The sequence below is a fragment of the Pyrus communis genome, chromosome 7, assembly GCF_041283825.1.
Source record: "Pyrus communis isolate YQ-2024b chromosome 7, ASM4128382v1, whole genome shotgun sequence".
Classification (NCBI taxonomy): Eukaryota; Viridiplantae; Streptophyta; class Magnoliopsida; order Rosales; family Rosaceae; genus Pyrus; species Pyrus communis.
In genome coordinates, this window is record NC_142571.1 from 6208313 (window position 1) to 6218362 (window position 10050).

Genomic DNA, 10050 nt, shown 5'->3' on the forward strand with positions numbered 1-10050 from the left:
ATGGATGAATGCTAGCTAAGGGGTTCATCTCCATACATGTTACACTTGCATACAAGATTGATTCTCAGTTGGTCTTTCGATAAATTATGACACTCAACACTCCGGGTTAATTAGGTCCGCTTAAATTAACCATCAAGTTTTCCTTAAGTTAATGAATTGGATGGGTTAGCACAACGCAATTCACCACATTCTCCAAAAGTCCTTTACGTGAAAAGCACAATAAAGATACAATCAAAGATCATTAAGCATTATGAAAACTATAAGTGTTGACGAGGCATTCGTTACTATGGAATACGCATGAAACTAGTGCCAAGAATTCGTTTAACGCGATTGTTTATAAGCAACCTCCACTACTTGTGAATATAAGTTCATAACGATCAGGTGAAATTCACTTATATTCTAGCGTCATATTTATGCATGAAAATTAAGCGCGCATTCTTAATAAACATTCATAAATAAGTTATCAATCAAACGGTTAAACAAATTGAATCCACAACTTATGAAATTCCAACGAAAGTTAATCAATTCATATTGCAAATATAAACATAGTTTCGAATCACCCCCTAGCTAAAGGGGGTTTAATTCCTCATATCTTTGAAATCAAAGAAACGCCTAAACATTCCAACAACTCAAACTTGAATTGTATGAACGTTTAGGCACTCTTCTCTTCCATTCCTCATACGCACAAAACAAAGAGAATTAAAATGAAACATTGAAATCAAAGAATCACCTAAACATTCCAACAACTCAAACTTGAATTGTATGAACGTTTAGGCCCTCTTCTCTTCCTCTTCGTTGTAGCACAAGGTCTAAGGTGAGGTTTGGGGGATTATGGAAATGGATGAGGAGTGGTGTAGAAGTGGAAGGGGAATGGAAAAATGGTGTTTGGATTATAAGGGGAGAGATGGGAAGCTCACGGCTAGGGAAGGGAGAATGTGTTTGTAATGTGTTGTGTATGAAAATGAGATGTCCATGAATGAATGAATGCAAGGGTATTTATAGGAGTAGTGGAGGGAACATATGGCTATGTCATTTGTAGGTGAAGTAGGTGGATGTTGTAGGTGAAGTAGGTGGATGTTGTAAGTGAGTAGGTGGATGTTGTAGGTGAAGTAGGTGGATGTTGTAGGTGAGTAGGTGGATGTTGTAGGTGAAGTAGGTGGATGTTGTAGGTGATTATGAGTGATAAGTGATAAGTGTATGATATGTTAAGTGATAAGTGAATGATTATGATAAGTGATAAATGAATGTATGATATGATAAGTGGTGAATGATATGTGGTGAATGATAAGTGGTAGTGTTTAAGTATTTAAAATAGGGAACAAAGCCCTTCCTTGCATGGCAAGGAAGGGAGACACAAGGAAACACACGACAATGTCCTAAGGTTGCTAGGAATGTTGTTTTTGTGTTCTAAAATGCGTAGGAGTTTTCAATGATGCTCAAACATGAGGTCTTTTTAGGATTTAACTTTCCTACTTCAAGTCTTCAATTTCGTCCATCCTTTTGGCTCCAAGCATATGATATCCATTCCAATCTCTAATTTGCTCCAAAAGGCTCCAAAAGGCATCCTTTTGCATACTTTGCCCTTAGAACCTGAAAACACACAAAAGAAGCATAAAGAACTAAAATAACTAAAGAAACATAACGTAAATGTACGAGAACAAGCCATTTAAGTCGCATAAATATGCTCCTATCAAATACCCCCACACTTAGCTTTTGCTAGTCCTCGAGCAAAACAGAAAAACAAAACAAAAAGAACAAAACACAACCTACACCTTCCAACAATCGTATCAGGGACTTCCAATGCACATGACAAATTAAAAATCATTATTCTCACAGATTTGAGCCATCTTTACACTTAAGTACATTCTTACTCATAGTCACCACATACTAGTTCACAATTAAGCATTTAAAACCATGTTTTGAATGTAGTAACATGCCTTAGAGAATTCCCTCAATTTCTTACTAGATGTACTCTCGTTTTTCACACAGATTTTCTGACTACACACCCTACACTAGGTATATGTGAGAAGATTGATGTAATCATAAAAACGAACACTCACATATATGTATTTCAAAGGAAGCAATTTCTGGAGTTAATAAGCATGTTTAGATATGATCTCATGAATGGAATGCTACTACTTAGACGCGAGGACCCGTGATACCATATGCTCATACCAAGTTCAAACTCCACAAATTGAAATACACAACACTCAAGATAGAAGTCAAGGGTTGTAACGGGGCTTGGGGTATGTGGATAACAAAGAAGGGATATGGAAAACAAAGGTTTTTAAAGAAATAGTGAGCAAAGCATTTGAATCAACTTAGAATTCACTTTTGAATGAAAACTCAACTTTTGAACAAAAAGGGAGAATTTAGACAATTTACGCCCAGAATTGGTGTTTTGGAACCTTTCTTCAATCACTTATTCTTTCATTTTTTTTTTTTTTAAGCTCTTTTTTCTTTCTTTCTTTCTTTTCTCTTTTTTTTTTTTTTTTTTTTTTTTCTTTTCTTTTGAATCTCAAAACATAAACACTTAAACATTCTCTCCCCCACACTTATTTTCTTTCATAATGTAACTCAAAAGGAATTCAATTAAGTCATGCTCACTATCTTTTAAGAACAAGGGTGGGGATTGTCCTAAACTAGGCTAGGTGAGGAAAATGTGGGTAAACAAAGAATAAAGGCTAAAAAAGGCTCAACGGGGTTAAAACTTACAACATATACGAAGTATGGGAAGTAAGGCTATTTGGCTATGGTGGTGGTCACTACACAACTTCTTCTTGAATATGTGTTATGCAAATCAATAACATGCTTTGAATGAAATGGGCATGAGTTCTAGCATTTAGTTCTATCATGATACAATTGCATTCTAAGTAGCAACCAAGCAAGGAATAATGAGATCATGCAACAACTTTAGAAAATAAAGAATCACAGAAAATAACTCTCCAAAGAAAGTAATGGCTCGAGTCTCACAGGGATGTAGCGTTTGTTTGAGTTTCTTCCTTCAAGCATGTTACAAAAACGAATTTTTCTTTTATGATTGCATGTGAAGTCATACATTATAACCATAACCAAGCATATACCAAGAGTAAATCAAACTTTTCTCTATGTTTATAACTCTTTCTAACCGTCATGCAATTATAAACCAAATCCTTATCATTGTGTTGGAAGGTACCCTAAGACACAAACACACAAAAACGACTTTTAAAACAACTCTTTTTGGGTTTTTCAAAACAATTTTTCAAATTTTTATGGGATTTTCGAATTATAAAACAAAACACACTAAAACACTCTAAAACAACTTAAAAACACCTTAAAACAGCAAGGAACAACATTAGAAGTTATGGTGGATAAAACCCTACGAATTTGCATCAAAACACTTTAGTTACCCCCCCCCCACACTTGAATCAAACATTGTCCTCAATGTTTTAAGCATAGATTCACACAAAACATAAGTAAACACACAAAAAGCAACTAAACATATTAAACATGGCATAATGTAATTAACAAAGAGAAGAGTTTAGGGACGCAAATCTGGTTATGGAGTGTAAATTCCCTCTTCTCCTTGGTGATTGCATTGAGGCTTTGATCTTTGTGATTCCACAGGCTTACTCTTGAACTGGTTTCTGCCCATCGTTGATTTTCCTTTGTGCTACTTCTTGAACTGGGCAGCAGGATGGTTCTTTTGGTTTCCCCCGAAGGTCTGAGCTTCCTCCTGTTATCTGTTTCTTTGTTCAATCTTTGCAGGAGTGGTCCCTTCTCTGGAAGTGTAACAACCGTTGAAGATGACTACTCGAGAGCAACGCTAGGTAAGCAATCAGGAATAGATTCCAGGCAGTTGGCTCCAGATCGGAAGACTGACTCCAAGTGCCGGCTGATTGCTTCTTTTACTTTGCCATGCAAGTAAGAACAAGGACAAAGAAAAAGACAGGGAAAGAGCATGATATGAGATACTTTTGCTTTTGACCTTGATGATATGAGATACCTTTGCTTTGAAGAAGCGGTGAATGAATCAGCACATGCTTCAATCCGCCGTTTCCTCCTGGGTCATATGTACTCCAGGCATCTGGTATCATCTTTGGGGAAGAAGAAAGAATTGAGTATTTTGAAAGGCTTTGCTGGGAGTGCGCCCTCAGAGGTGAGGGAGAGTTGGGCATTTTCTTCAGGTTTGCCCTGCCATAAAAGACGAAGGTCGACATATATAGAGATAATATCAAGTGGTGGTACTTTTTACCCTTGTCGACAAACGTTTTGATCCCGCAAATTCGGCTCTTTGAAATAGTGGCGCCTCTTCGATCTTTGAATACTCCTCTTCGATTTCTGAGCAGGCGCCCCTTCGATTTCTGAACGACGCCCCTTCGCTTTCTGAACGACACGTGGTAGTGCAGATGCGGCTCCTTTTGACAAAGCTGCACGCGTCTTCTGAAAAGCAGAGAAAGCGTCGCCGAACTTTGCGCTTGTCGGCTAAAGATGTGTAGATGCGATGATGGCCTCCACGTGTTTTCAGCTTTGTCAGAAATCTTTTGACAAAGTTGAACGCGTTTTCTGAAAAGCCGAGGGAGCGTCGCCTAAATTACGCCGGAAAATCCGGCTCTTTGAATCGGTGGACGCGTCGTCTTGGCTTTTTATAGAGCTATCAATCACCCCAACACACACACTCTGAAGATTTCCCATTCCTGAAACTCAACTCCGGCCCTTTGTGAAATTTTAACTCCATCCACCCCTTCTCTTTGAACACTTTTGAAAAAAAAATGGCAAACTCATCGAACCTTAGCTTAGATTTGAGTCTCAGCAGCGATCCGGTTGCGCCCCGTCAAGGTAATGTATGGCGCCCTTCTTTTTTATCTTCTAACGGTCATCTTTCAGGTGAAGACTCTGTGATGCAGGACGCCACAACAGCTACAATAGTAGCTAAAAACCTCCTCACTCCAAAAGATAGTAGGCTGCTGTCAGGACGGTCCGATGAGTTGGCCGTTCAAGAGTCCCTCGCACTTAGTGTTCAGTGTGCGAGTTCTGTGTCCAACATGGGCCAACGCCTGCTTGCCCGCTCCCGTCAGGTGGAATCATTGATGGCAGAGGTGGAAAGTCTCAAGCAGGAGATCAAACTGCTTAAGTACGAGAATAGAAGTTTGCACGTGCTTGCCAACAACTATTCGACGGGTATGAAGAGGAAGCTTGATGAGCTACAAGAATCCAATGGTCGGATGCAAAGTGACCGTCAAACTGATCGTCAAAGGCTTGCGGCTTACTTCCAGAGGCACATTTTTCCGGGCTCATCCAGCGTTTGGCCAAGTATTGAGGCCTCTTCTTTGATGCCTCCCGCTCCGATGCCTTCCGCCTCGATGCCTTCTGCTCCGATGCCTTCCGCATCTATGCCTCCTGCTTCTAGAGTTTTGCCCAGTAGTGGGGCTTCAAGTAAACGCCCTTTGTGAAGGCTCTATCTTTCTTTGTTTAGCAGTGCCTATCAATAAACCAAACATTTTCTCAATGTTACAATCATAGACTCACACAATTAATAAACAAACAAACAATAACAACTAAACAACCTAACAAGGCAGAAACGAAATAGCAACAAAGAGAAGAGTTTTTAGGAATCTGGAATTTGGAGTGCTTTCTAAGTCTTCCTTTGTTGAATGCATGGGTTGCCTCCCAAGTAGCGCTTTCTTTTACGTCTTGCAGCCGGACGGTACCTCCGTTTAAGCTTGACTAGGTTCCACGGCATGGAATTGGTCCTTGAATGGAAGGTGATACTTGAAGTGAACCGGCATTGGTTCAAATTCTAAAGTGGGTGCCTGGATCATTAACAACATATTAGTATAAAAGAAAATTGAAATTCGGGGAGGCGGCTTACCTGTGTGCTCCGACATAAACTCAAGAATAAACACCACTCGCTGGAAAGTTTCAGGGATATTGGACTTGGCCAGATTGCATGTGAGTATTGGTCCTTGTCTTGTGTCATAAAATTCAATTTCTTTGGGGTTGTTTGCCTCAAGTATATCCTTTTCTAGACATTCCCCAGTCACATCTTGCTCTTGATTCTTTGGAAAGGATTCGAAGATGCCTTTCTCACCCTCTTCTTCCTTGGATTGCATAATCCTGCAAGGAATAGGGACATTCAGTGGAACGGGGTTAGAAATAATTAACTTTGGAACAACCTTACCTGAATTGGATGGCGTAGGAGCGATAGGTGCCTGCGGCAAAGGTGTTTCCACCCTTGCCATAGGTTGCGTGTGTTCCTCTTCCTCAATTAGCAGCTCCTCATCCACTTCTTGCTCTTGAATTTGTTTCATGAACTCCATAATCTGCCCAATTTGCTCCTCCAATTTACCCAACTTCTTGTCTTGATTTTGTTCGTCCTTGGTTTGAGTTTGGACTTCCTGCGTCAAAGTAGTAAGTAATTGAAAAATCGTATCATTATCGCTTGAATTACTTACATTGCTTTGGGCAGGTTGTGGTGGCTGCATAGGCGTTGTATAGAACTCCTCATATGGTTGCCAATATTCTCCTTGTTGAGTCTCCTCGACTTGGTTTTGTGAGCCCTGCACCAAACAAAGTAATTCATTAAGCTTTTGATTATAATCTATTGACGAACTTGAGTTTGGTTGGGCATATTGAATATGAGGTTGTGGTGGATGCATAGACGTTGAATAGAACTCCTCATAAGGCTGCCAATATCCTTCTTGTTGAATATGTTGAGGTTCCCACCATATAGAGTTTGAATGATCACTCCAATCGGAATTGTAAGTATTGGAAAACACGTCGTTCCTTGATTGATTATGATCAAATGTACCAACTCTTTGCGTTTGGTACTCTTCCACAAGCTGTGACAAAAGAGAAGCACTATCAAGTGCCATGTCTTGCGTCTAAAATAAAACTAAAAATATATACACACAAACGAAAATAAAACAATCCAAGAGATTAGCAAAGTTGCTAATCCCCGGCAACGGCGCCAAAATTTGATGCGTGATTTATACGCACACAAATTAAACCCTCTTTTCGTCAAATTGTAGTATATGTATAAGTAGGGATCGTTCTGGACCGGGGATTAGGAGGGATTGTTAATCACTTGGATTTGACTCAAAAACTTAAAAACACAGTTTAAAACACTAAACTAGACTCAAAGAATACAAAATTAAAGTTTAAAACACTAAGACAAACCAAAAACTCAAAATGCTTTAAAAACACAAACTAAATTGAATTCTAACTAAAATGAACATTAAAGCAAAAGGGGGATTGAGGTTTTACGAAAATTGAAATAACGAAACAAGTTAATAAACTAGACAGAATGTAAATATGAAATTTATGGATGAATGCTAGCTAAGGGGTTCATCTCCATACATGTTACACTTGCATACAAGATTGATTCTCAGTTGGTCTTTCGATAAATTATGACACTCAACACTCCGGGTTAATTAGGTCCGCTTAAATTAACCGTCAAGTTTTCCTTAAGTTAATGAATTGGATGGGTTAGCGCAACGCAATTCACCACATTCTCCAAAAGTCCTTTACGTGAAAAGCACAATAAAGATACAATCAAAGATCATTAAGCATTATGAAAACTATAAGTGTTGACGAGGCATTCGTTACTATGGAATACGCATGAAACTAGTGCCAAGAATTCGTTTAACGCGATTGTTTATAAGCAACCTCCACTACTTGTGAATATAAGTTCATAACGATTAGGTGAAATTCACTTATATTCTAGCGTCATATTTATGCATGAAAATTAAGCGCGCATTCTTAATAAACATTCATAAATAAGTTATCAATCAAACGGTTAAACAAATTGAATCCACAACTTATGAAATTCCAACGAAAGTTAATCAATTCATATTGCAAATATAAACATAGTTTCGAATCACCCCCTAGCTAAAGGGGGTTTAATTCCTCATATCTTTGAAATCAAAGAAACGCCTAAACATTCCAACAACTCAAACTTGAATTGTATGAACGTTTAGGCACTCTTCTCTTCCATTCCTCATACGCACAAAACAAAGAGAATTAAAATGAAACATTGAAATCAAAGAATCACCTAAACATTCCAACAACTCAAACTTGAATTGTATGAACGTTTAGGCCCTCTTCTCTTCCTCTTCGTTGTAGCACAAGGTCTAAGGTGAGGTTTGGGGGATTATGGAAATGGATGAGGAGTGGTGTAGAAGTGGAAGGGGAATGGAAAAATGGTGTTTGGATTATAAGGGGAGAGATGGGAAGCTCACGGCTAGGGAAGGGAGAATGTGTTTGTAATGTGTTGTGTATGAAAATGAGATGTCCATGAATGAATGAATGCAAGGGTATTTATAGGAGTAGTGGAGGGAACATATGGCTATGTCATTTGTAGGTGAAGTAGGTGGATGTTGTCGGTGAAGTAGGTGGATGTTGTAGGTGAGTAGGTGGATGTTGTAGGTGAAGTAGGTGGATGTTGTAGGTGAAGTAGGTGGATGTTGTAGGTGAGTAGGTGGATGTTGTAGGTGAAGTAGGTGGATGTTGTAGGTGATTATGAGTGATAAGTGATAAGTGTATGATATGTTAAGTGATAAGTGAATGATTATGATAAGTGATAAATGAATGTATGATATGATAAGTGGTGGATGATATGTGGTGAATGATAAGTGGTAGTGTTTAAGTATTTAAAATAGGGAACAAAGCCCTTCCTTGCATGGCAAGGAAGGGAGACACAAGGAAACACACGACAATGTCCTAAGGTTGCTAGGAATGTTGTTTTTGTGTTCTAAAATGCGTAGGAGTTTTCAATGATGCTCAAACATGAGGTCTTTTTAGGATTTAACTTTCCTACTTCAAGTCTTCAATTTCGTCCATCCTTTTGGCTCCAAGCATATGATATCCATTCCAATCTCTAATTTGCTCCAAAAGGCTCCAAAAGGCATCCTTTTGCATACTTTGCCCTTAGAACCTGAAAACACACAAAAGAAGCATAAAGAACTAAAATAACTAAAGAAACATAACGTAAATGTACGAGAACAAGCCATTTAAGTCGCATAAATATGCTCCTATCAGATAGCTGAAGTGCATAAAGGCATTTATGAAGCACATCAAGCTAGAACAAAGATAAGGTGGTTGCTGAGAAGATATGGTTACTTCTAGCCCGACATAGAAAAAGATTGTAAAGCTTATGCAAGAGGATGTGAAGAATGTCAAAAACATGGACCTCTCCCACACATACCCTCAGTAGCTTTGAATCCAGTAGTGAAGTCATGGTCTTTCAGAGGGTAGGCAATGGACTTCATCGGGCAAATATACCCAGCTTCCAATGAGGGGCATACCTTCATAATTGTAGCAACTGATTACTTTACTAAGTGGGTGGAGGCTTCAACTATAAAAACCATCAATTCAACTGCTGTGAAAAAGTTCATTGAAACTAAAATCCTACACAGATATGGGGTACCCGAGACAATTGTTACAGACAGAGGGCCATCATTTATCTCAAAAGAAGTAGAAGAGTTTGTAGACAAGTTTAAGATAAAGATGATCTAGTCTAGCCCTTATTATCCTTAATCTAATGGTCAAGCATAAGCTAACAACAAGATTTTGGTGAACATTATCAAGAGAATGGTGGCAGACAGCCCAAAAAAATGGCATGAGAAGTTAGGAGATACTTTTTGGGCCTACAAGACTTCCAAAAGAGCAAGAACTGGGAACATCCCTTATGCATTAACATTCAGGCAAGATGTTGTGCTCCCTATAGAGATCAATGTGACTTTTGTAAGGCTTCACAACCAATTTGGTCTACATAGTGATGAATTAATTCAGGCCATGTGTCAAGGAATTGAAGATTTAGATGTAGCCCGAATTGAAGCTCTAAACAAGATCCAAGAAGGAAAAAAGGTTGTTGCCCAAGCAGACAACAAGAAAACGAGACTAAAAACCTTAAAGGAAGGAGAATTGGTATGGAAGGCATTTATGCCCTTAGGAGCTCAAGTTAAAGGTTCTGGAAAGTAAAGTCCTACTTAGGAAGGCCCTTTTATAATCAACAAAGTGTTAGACAGAAGAGGGTACTACTTGGCAGATTTAAAGGGAACTTTGCAAAAA